Source organism: Strongylocentrotus purpuratus, unplaced genomic scaffold, assembly GCF_000002235.5.
Source record: "Strongylocentrotus purpuratus isolate Spur 01 unplaced genomic scaffold, Spur_5.0 spur5_scaffold_20, whole genome shotgun sequence".
NCBI lineage: Eukaryota > Metazoa > Echinodermata > Echinoidea > Camarodonta > Strongylocentrotidae > Strongylocentrotus > Strongylocentrotus purpuratus.
Window position 1 is genome coordinate 5,812,239 of NW_022145606.1, and position 10,257 is coordinate 5,822,495.

General features: G+C 37.5%; 1 long non-coding RNA gene across 1 annotated transcript; it reads right to left on the bottom strand.

The window, feature by feature from the left end:
• Positions 1-318: 318 nt before the first annotated feature.
• LOC105446664 lies at positions 319-5,373 on the bottom strand. Its single transcript, XR_004065483.1, has 3 exons — positions 5,151-5,373; positions 4,014-4,467; positions 319-3,167 (listed from the first exon to the last, which is right to left on the bottom strand). It is a non-coding gene; the product is annotated as an uncharacterized LOC105446664 (long non-coding RNA).
• Positions 5,374-10,257: the final 4,884 nt, after the last annotated feature.

The following is a 10,257-nucleotide window of genomic DNA, read 5'->3' on the forward strand; positions in this document are numbered from 1 at the left end:
CAAAGTGTTATATCTTTGCTTTCATTTTTCAGTGCAGTTATTTTTTTGTTGGGCGGAGGGGCTCATATTTTTTTTATTTGTATTTATTCATTCACTCATTTATTGATTTATTCATGTTTTTGCTTCTGGAAATTGTTATCATTGTCCATTATTTGTATGTTGCACTTATTTCCCCCTTCGGTATATTAGACGACCCTATTTGCTGATTATTTTTCTGTTCTCTCTCTGTCTGTCTCGGAAAATGGCATGTGTACTATTTGCTTTATTCCACAAAGGACTCATTTTTATTTTAAAAAAACACAACCAACAAAGAGTATATAGATTGTTTGTACAATTTAATAAATTCTCTTAGATCAAGACATTTTATTTACAAAAATTAGCTACTACCGAAATAATATTTACGTGCTAAATAACTACAGAAGAAACATATATAATTACACGCTATAACATAATAATGTGCACATTAAACAATAAAGACGATCTTGTATGATTATTGATATTGGAATTTCTGTTTCTAAGAATGATCAAAGAACAACTGTTAAACTGGGATTGTATCCTTACTGTTTTTCCATTTCCATGCAACTCATGCGGCATGTAATTAAGTCAGTGGAATAAACTAAATTCATCAAATAAAGTTTGGAATCTCAAGTTTGATTAATTATATCTCACTTTCATAACCATAACCATCGTACCGTTAAAGGGAGTGTATCATAGGAAATACTGATTAACGCCATCTACGTGTTCTTTTGGACAACTACACGTAAACGAATGGACTTGATTAACTGGGTCAGCGCGCGCTAGCGTTCGCGAAACGGACCGAAGTTCTACTCACGCTTCGGTTTCGCGTGTGTTGACACATAGTCCCATCATGATACACTCCCTTTAAGTATTATTAAAAAGTTTCGTTATTCTTGCTTGAATTGTTATGATTTGTAATCATGGAATGTGCTTTACATCAATATAAGGGGCGAGGTTAAAAGTAAAACATAGCAGAATGCACTAATATTGTTTGGCTGTGCATTATTCTTTCTTTGACGAGTGTACGGCTGCTCTGTAGTGCACGATACAACAATATCAATAATATATTGCACAACATTTTTTGAATTAATATGTTTTTACCCTTTATTCAATATCTTATTTGTTTTGCATGACTTTGCCCCTAAGAAAGATCTTACCATTTCAGCCAACGTGTTTTGCTTCTACTCTTCGTGACGTCATTATTATTTCTGACTACCCCCTTAATATGATATACTGCTGATTCCTTGGCTGGAGAATCCTATCAAATATGGTGTCATTATTATAAATATAATAAGCATAGTTTATAATAATCCCAAACAAAGTGATGATCATCTTATGACAAGAGAAATATCATTAATTTAACTAGAGTCGCTTAACTTTTTGGAGGGGGACTATTTACATTTAAAAGAAAGGTGCATCAACTCTTACGTGAGTTTGATCATAACATGATCGCTAAAAGTGCCCTACTGTATGTACAACATATATATTTCATTTCACATGCAATAATATTCAACGAAATTTACCAATGTTATATTTCATGCTTTCTGTACATTATATTCAAATAACTGAAAGGATTCATATTCATTTACATACGATTATATGTAATATAGTGCACAATATATTTTTGACCAATGAAATTCTCTCCAGTGATTGGTCAACATAGCATCATGTGACCAAACATAAAATTGCTATGATGTAACCGTGACGTCATCCATGGTATAGTGTAAAATACCATGGCACTATACCATGGATGACGTCATATATATGTGATCGATCAAGATCATATGTAATGTATTGCACAATATTTTGGAATTAATACGTTCTTACTCTTTATTTAAAATATTATGTTTTTGAATGACTTTGCCCCCGTGAAAGTCTTTACCATTTCCGCTAATGCTTTGCCTCTACTCTTTATGACGTCATTATAACGAGTGTGAGGTCCGAACGCACGGTCAACATGAAAATGATAGTCAGACCAATATTCTGATTTGAGATCACGTATGATAGGCCTACGAGGTTGTTTTTATGTTCCCCCTCGATTCTCTGTATTTCCAAATAATTCTTTCAAGTTTTCATGCGAATATCGCAGTTATGTCTGTCCAATAATAGCCTTAGAATTGTGTTAACAGAACATTCAGACTTGCTTTCTAATTAGAGTTATCTACATCGGAACGTCAACCGGAGTAGTTTGCGTGAGAGAAGTTTGCGTTCTATTAAAGGTTAACTTATATGTCAGATTTATGTTTGTGTATACAAATATAAAGAGAGATTATGTAAATTTATTGTAACCAGACAAACTTTAATAATATTTAAGGTGAGAAGTAGCTGCAAATGTGGCCAAACATTCACTCCAAAGTGGGTAGTCTCATATACACATTTATATGTCCATGTCGGCGAGCATAAATTAATTTATAATCATTTTTGTTATTCTTAAACATCACATTTATATACCAATACATTTTTCCTGATTAGTTTCATTTCTTTAACAATATTATTATCTTTTGACCAGAACTCTACTAAATCTTTATCATGTTGTGTGTTGTTTTTTTCTTATGAGCGATAGCATGAGATACATCATACAAAATGGAGGAAATATTTATTTTTAAACTCAATTTCATATTACAAGCTTGGAAGGAAAAGGAAATGCTGAAATAACCTCGTAACTATACGTTCAGCAGTTTTCGTATCTACAACTAATTTCCAAGTCATCGGCATAGACACGATAGCCCGAATCCACAAAGAAGTTTAAAATTTGTAAACTGTAATGAAATCTGTAATATACAACAAATATACAAGGCACTTCTTAGTGATTAAAATGTAATGTCAGTGCGCCCATCCCTGGCCGTTGAGGTCGCTCTATGATATCGGTAACCAGAGCCATTGACTAGAACAGTTTGGCCAACCCGTAATGATTCGGGCACAATAAGGCGGATACTGTACTGTGGGACAATCACAAAACAGAAGAATAGACGCCATGTTGTATCCAACTTAAACTTATTTGGCCAAACCCTCTGTATAGACCGCCATACTGTGGAGTGGTGGTGAAGTGACGTCTCGAGGAGCCATAAACTCTTGTCTGTGACCGGAAGAAAGAAAACATCGAAGAGCGCCCTCCACGTTCAGAAAGCTGACAATCTTCAAGATCTAAGCTGCATGAGAAAACAGATGGGAGAATAAAAAGAAGAGGAGGAAGAAGAAGAAGAAGTTAGAGGGAGATGGTTAATTTGTAAGCTTTCACGATTTCTTTTATTCAATCTTTCTTGCAAATTATAATATGTTGCATTTTAAAATATATTTAAAATGTTCGTTAAAGTAATTACCCTTGAACTTATAAATCAGGTCGTTTTTGATAATGTAAACATAAACTCTGCTTTATGTATTAGGTATCACGCTAGCCAAAATGCACTAGAGCCTTATAGTTAACAATATAGTGATAAGTTGTGGTTGATTTCAGTTTGTTATTAAAATAATGATCAAATATTAATCTTAAACGAGTTTCATTTTTAACATTGGAGCATGTGGAATAGTGTTAACTCTTTAAAGTATAATGATAACCCGAAGAAAATAAACAAAATGTGTATCGCTGCAATGTATAGAATCAACCTCAATGGACTTGGTCAGTTATTAGGGTCTTCCTTCCGAATTAATTTGTCGTTTCATCGTTTATGTCCTCTTTTACATTTGGTAAATAAAATCAACTAATGAATCAATCAGTGTATTTAACTCCAAGCTTGCCATAAGGCTGCACACAAGCTACCGTTATAGTGCTTTGTACATACGAGAGAGCCATTGCTTCAGTGCCTTATGCATGCTTGTACGCATTCGTATTACCAGTTATTGTTCATGCTCATTGAACTGTGCTGTGTGTTTTGCACGCGCTATTCATAGAACCATCGCGTTAATCAGATTATCTCAAAATAAACTTGGCACGCAGGGATTAGGGGCTTGGCACAATGGGGATTAGCCCTGTGGCATGATAAGAATTACGTTCTTACGATGTGTCGATTATGGTAGGTTGTTATGATAGTAAGCTCTGTTGACTTTCCCCCGTCGTCTAGCGTGCTCGTGATCTACGGGTCCGCCGTGGTGTAGGTCGTACCCAGGTCCGAGCCTACGGGAACCTTCTGATCCAGGCCGCCTGCCGTGAGGGGGACCACCAGGGAGAGGTCCCGGTGGAGCAGGGGGTCTCTCGTGTAGGCGAGTCCGTGGACCATCAGGGCCGGGAGGTTCCAGCGCGTCGTGCCCGAAGGGAGGTTCTAAACCGTCATTACCAAAGGGGCGTTCCATGATAGGAGGGTGACCGTGAGGGAAGTGAGGTGGTGGTGGTGGTGGGCGCATCGGCTCGAAACCACGTGACCCGTGGTGAAACTCAGGCATGTGACGATCCATGTGGCCACCGAAGCGAGATGGCCTGTGGAAGTCTGGCGGATAGAGGGCGTCATTCCCATACTAAAAGAAAAATAGTGGTTCGGTAAAATAAAAAGCGTTATTTATGCTATGGAATATCGGTTAAAATGAATATCTAAAGAATGCATATGAATATCACATCTAAGAGATGCTGGTTAGGGGCAATTGTTTGCTATCCTTTACCAGTAGCGGTTCAAGGGGGGGGGGGGGGGGGGGGGGGGGGGGCTTGGAGACTGACCCTCCCCCCCCCCCCCCCCCCCCCTCCCCTCCCACAAAAAGAGATTCGTATTTAATTTAAGAGCGACACATGCTGAAAACAAATACAGAACCCCAACCCGAATATAACAAATATAACAAAAGAAAATAAATAAATAAATAACAAATTATAATCTTCTGATACTACCTCTGTCGTTTAAATTGTGAAATGTATAACGACGGTTCTTGTTCTTACTAAGATACTAACTTTCTTCTTACTAAGTCTTAATTTAAGTGAACTGTCATTGGCTTATGATGCAGTTTTCTGCTTTCATTTTGTGAAAATATATATCATATAATCGACTTGTTATCAGTAAAGTCTTTTCCTTTGTATGATCACCATATTATTTAATATGCACTTGAAAGTAAACAAATAGACAATCGACCTAGAGGAGAGCCAAGTATGACTTGTTTTTCCTTTACATGATATCGATTATCATTATTCTTTAAAAAAAAGGGTATTGACTTACTGGGTGGCCTACTGCTGTGATGATCAAAGTAGGATCTGTCTGGTTATTAATATGAATGTAGAGACCGATACCAGCACCGATTAGGCAGCCTAGACCAATCAGAAGTAAAAACAGAGCGCATGCGCATCTCTGTAATGTGCAGACTTCGGTGCTTGCTGTTACGAGTTGTTGGTCATCATCAAAACTCGATTTATACGCCACCTATTGGTAAGTAGAAGAAAAAAGCACAGTGTATTCGATGAGCTCGTGTTCGTAATTTTGGTTCACAATAAAAGATATTGACTAGTTGTTTATGCATTTTGGAAATATTAAACGATTGAAAGTTTGGAAATCAAAATGCATGATTAATAACCAACAGGGCAATTGATTAGGAAAGTTTGGTCGACTAGGTTCGAGTTTAGCATAATGATAATGACAGAATTGGCCGGTGGGCAAGCACAAAACAATCTAGCATACGCCATGATGTAGCCAACTGAAACCAAAAAGGCCAAACTCTGTGTATTGATGACTCGGATCTTTAATTGCAAATGCCGCCATCTTCGGTGGTAAACTATACATTGCAAAGAAATTGGGACCGAAATTGAACCAAATGCAACATCTTATTCAGGACTCTTTATGGTACTTGGTACTTTGTAGGATTCCTCCAAAAGACGCCGTAAAGGTGTTTAAACTGGAGGTGTGTCGTCGTGTGCGGCCACCAACTTAAGGCGCTGGTTTTAAGTTGGTTTCAAGAGCAGATTTCAAAGTATTTAAGGAATGTTGGGCTACAATTGAGGGAGAAAGACTGTTCCAGTCCTTAACTGTCAAAGAAAGGTTATTCTTTTTATGATGATAGAAATTGATAGGGGCTTAACACAAAGCTTAGTTTATAAGAAAGGTTCGTGGGGGTAAAGTCAACATCTCGATCATTGCAAATCGAACAGTAACAACATACACACAAACAAACAAGCAAACAAACTAACAAACAAACAAATAAATAACATCAAATGACCAGGAATGTATTGTCACCGTAGTATGCATCGCACAACCTCATCTATATTAATCCTGAAGAGTTTAATTCCAAAAGGAGCTAGATCCATTTTGTAACTTCGGCGAAAAAAGAAGTTGTATACCAGATTGTGTACAGACGTCTATGGAAAAGTGATATTGGAAGGTGAATTTTTTCATAATTGCTCCCAAAATATAGGTAAATGATGTTTTTCAAAGACGGGTACTAAAGTTAACAATGTTTCGATATCAATACTAAATTTTCATCAAAAGTGGATATAGCTCCTTTGAGAAATAAGCTCTTCGTTTATTGGGCAGTCTAACGTTTTAGAAGAGTGTATTGTATTGAAGCAGAAAAACTGTAAAGTTTGAAATAAATCAGAGCAATAATAAGTGAGTTAAGAGTTTACTTTTTATATTGAACATCAGAAACTGGTGAGTCGAGGTCTCAAAACAAATCACATTGTAAAGTCTAAGTCTATGCGATATTTGCCTGGCAAGAAAAGATACATATACTTTTCTTTTGGCAACCTTTGTAAAGAAAACTAATCGAAGACGTCAGTAGAGATAATTCTAAACGGATGAACAAAGGACAAACTTGGTTTCCTGCTAATCGTCTTCTTTCCTGAATACATCAACACCCTTCCCCTTTACTCCTGCGCAAATCCATCAGGCCAAAAGAGTAAGAGGTGTCATGCCGCGAGAGGGCGGGCGACAGGCTGACATTGTCTACTCTTTGTATAACGGAGTTTACAGATAGCACAAGGTACAAATGACCCCAAATATCCACAGATCTTTTACACATGGAGAAGTTTCACTTTGAGCATCTTAGAATAATAACTGCCAAAGTCCTAGATATGCTTCATGAATACCTTTTTTTTTGCCCTCTTGAAAATAATACTTCTACCTGAGTATCTTAGAATGTACCGTTGGTGCATAAATGAATATTGTCACATAACTTTCATGAGCGCATATCTAGTATTCATCTCTGTGGGTTTTACCTTTTTTTGTACAAATGACCTTTATCTGCTCATGCTCAGACTGCAACCGTAAACTGGCTTATTATGACCATGTTCTTCTATCTTTTTCGTGTAAAGCATTGTCTTGTCCCTTTCTCGTCTCTGTTGACATCCCCCTATTTTCTTTCCCCTATTTTGTAGTTCCTTTTGTAGTTACGGATTAGTTAATTTAATTACTCATTATTCCAAAGTACCATTTGAGGTGTTCACATTTGTACAAGCACTATTTTTTAGTGGACCCCTTTTTTTTCAACATATATTTCTTACATTTGTTTTAAATGCTTATAATTGATTTGTAATGTTTTGTTGGAAACATGAATAAATTGAAATTGAAATTGAAAGCAGAGCCATTAATACATAGAGTTTGACCAACTTGCTTTCAAGTAGTCCAAACATTGTGTATTTTCTGAATTTCTTTTCTTTTATGCTTGCCTTCAAATCAGTAGTCGCCATATTGTGCCAAACCCTAACCGGGTCGGCCAAACTCTCAAAACCAATTACTCTGAGACAAATGAAATTGGTTTATAGTAGCAGAAAGAGAGAATGAAAGTAACGGCTCATCGTACAGAAGTCTTTTATAATGAGAAGATGCCTAGCCAAGTAAATGTCTATTTCTTTAAGCCAAACCTCAAGATTTAACCATCATTGCGGGGAACTTATTCTGTTATACAAAGGTTTCGTAGCTCAGTAAACTCGTACTTCAAAATGAACAATTTTCCAGATATCAAGATCGTGTTATTTCGCTTATAAACAATTTCAGATGATCAGTTTAAACAATAGCTCAATGATTTTCCTTTAGTTTTTCCGATTGTCTCTCTGAGTTCACTCAATTTAATTATTTCCAATCTCTTTGTGCATAAACCTGTTTTGCCTCTTTTAAACAAATACGATCGAATCATTTTGTGACGTTCCTTTGGAAGGTGAGCGACCAGATCAAAGTTTCGGTATACTTCCAAGAGTTGCCCTTTGATGTCTTGTAAGGATTTGTTTGCATGTATATGTATTTGTTTCCACAATATACAAGGCCGGGGGGAGTTTCACAAAGACTAACATCAACTTTAAATGGGACTTAACTATGGCAAGCCGTTCATCCACGGTTTTCTATCACCATCAAGGGATGTACATATCATGGTCGACAAGCTACATAATTCACATATTTTGATAATTCATAATTGAAGGAAAATTGTTTATCTTAATATCATAATGGTGAGAGCAAACAGTGGCATGAATGGTCTGCCACAGTTAAGGACAACTTAAAGTCGACCTTGGCCTTTGTGAAACACTCCCCATGTCTACATAACACCGCTGAGTCACGCTATAGTTGCACTAGAGCCAATGACAAATAAAATGAGCTGTCGACCCTGAGCATCTTGACCCGCTTGACATCTTGAGAATATTGTCCTAGAAATTTCGCAGACAATGGGGGTCGATAGAATGTTTATGATTCAAGGCTGATCAGGAATGAGTAATATGCATAGAGTGTGGAACACAATGGAAACACCTGTAGAAAACATTCATCGAGAAAGATAAGAAAACATGAATCGTGCACAAACAATGCCAAAGTATAAGGACGGAACCAAGATTTGTAACAGGTTTGATCGTTTCAAGATCAGAAATTTCCTTAAAAGAATAGTCCCCTGTTTCTTAAAACTTTTTATCAATAACAAATTACGGTAACTGTTATAAGCTACTGAAATCGTGGCATTTGATTGGCTGTGAGCAAATTCGTTACAAAATGTAAGGATTTGTTATTGATGTTGATAACAAGTTTCATGAAACAGAGCCAAGGTTGATGAAGTTTGAAAAGAATTGAGTATTCAAAGACCAACTGTATGTTTAGATGTATGTACGTAGGTACTTGTTTCATTTTTTTTCCTGATGACTAGAAGAAAAAAACGTGATTATCGTCTTCAAAAAGTCGATGACTGAAGTTTACAGACTGCAAATGCGAGGATAGGGGCAAAAAGAGCTAACAGAGAAAGGGGGAGTGACGGACAAATTAACATGAGGACGAGATATAGACCACCATCTTCTTGAAGACTTCATTTCTGATAATTTGATAGATTGTATAGACTATTACGGTGATAGACTTAGGGGTAAAGAAAATTTAAACCAGAAAGAAATCATGAAAGAGAGAGAGAGAGAGAGAGAGAGAGAAAGTAGATGTATGGATAGGCGGTGAGGATCGAAAGAAGAGTGAAAGGAAATGATTACTGTGATGTACCGACAAAGGGTGGAACCGGTGCTCACCCCCCCCCCCCCCCCACCCCTCCCCCCTCCCTCACCATCCCCACCCTACTGCGGAGACCAAACGGCACACAGGTGCATGTCTGGACTATAACCTCCACCCTGTCACCAGCCCCATCCGCATACACGTACGCGCACACTCCTTATACACACGCTCACACACACACACACACTCACTCCCCTCCCCTGTCTATTACCAATGCCATTTCTCCCTTTCTTTAAAAAGGCTACTGTCCACGGATTTTACCCTTTTAATATAGTGATATGATATATTTATAATATCCCTTATTATACAAGAAATACAATACACGTTACACGAAACCTTGAATAATTCAATGACCGCTCGCCTACCATGCCTCGTTCGGTGTTTTTCGGTTTACTTTTTTACGACCCATCGGCTAGCTACTGCAATAGATTTTGATCTGCTCGATGTTTTATGTAGACGAGTCAATACGTGGCTGCAATCAACGTAAGGGACTTGTAATGTATTAGTAATCCTTTTGAAATTATCCAACCTATTTCTGGAGGCTGAGAATAATCAGGAGACGTGTAACAATCTGCAGATCAAACATAGGCTGCGTTTATGCTTAAATTTTGAAGGCAGAATGAGCGATCTGAAACGCTAATCGTAAACGCTCATCGTGATCGCAGTTCCATGATGTACTGTTCATGCTTACTTCTCTGGCTTCCCCAGGCAATTCTCCGTGTGTGGCCTTAATTGGCCTTGCAGCTGGATTCACAAACCTTGACTGGGCATGCTACGTAGACCCACTAGAGGTCAGTGCGTTGACCCCATTTAAACGCGTTTACAAATTGTAAACGCATCTTTTTGTGAGTTTACGATCGGCGATCGT